The following is a 760-nucleotide window of genomic DNA, read 5'->3' as shown; positions in this document are numbered from 1 at the left end:
AGGCCAGGGCCGGGGACTCCCACTAGGGGAAAGGAGCAGCACTACAGGAAGCCATGTGCTATAGAGGCAGGTGGGGTTGGTCCTGCACACTGCAGGAGCTGCGTGCTATGGGGCTGGGTCAGGCTGGCCCTACATGATGCCACTACATGTGGCTGGGGAATTGAGCAGTAGTGCTCAATTGAGTTTTTCTGGGGCAAGGGGAGGGATTTCTGGTGGCAAAATTCAGGGGTTAGGGTTGGGTATTCTAGTCCCAAGAAGGTGACCAGGGGGCAAGTCTACCTTTGCAGCCCTTGACAGATCACCAAAACTCCTTAAGTGACCCTCCAGCTAAAATAATTGCCCACCCCAGCTTTGGATCCTGCCTCCGCTGCTCAGCCGAGTGGCACAGCTGGGGCCTAGGTCTAAGCCTTCACTGGCTTCCCCTCCCACCTGTGCCACTCAGCTGGGCAGCAGGGGCAGGGATTGCAAAGCTCCACAGTTGGGAAACAGTTGGAGAAGCTATATCTGCCCTGGTTCCCAGGCCTTGGAATTTAAATGTCATACTCCCACTCCATTTCATGGCCTCATGAGTCTTAAATACCACATGTGCTGTCCCCCTGGACATCACATGTGGCAATTTAAAAGCCAGGGAGCTGGGACCCAGACAGGCTGCATCCAGCTCCAGTTCCCTGGATGCACAGTGGAACTGTGTATTGACAGACTGAACTCTTCCCAGGTAGGAGATCAGACAGACTGTCAAGTAATGGGCTCCCCTGAGGTT

Source organism: Alligator sinensis, unplaced genomic scaffold (genome assembly GCF_000455745.1).
Source record: "Alligator sinensis unplaced genomic scaffold, ASM45574v1 scaffold615_1, whole genome shotgun sequence".
Classification (NCBI taxonomy): Eukaryota; Metazoa; Chordata; order Crocodylia; family Alligatoridae; genus Alligator; species Alligator sinensis.
Note: the sequence above shows the minus strand (reverse complement) of the source record.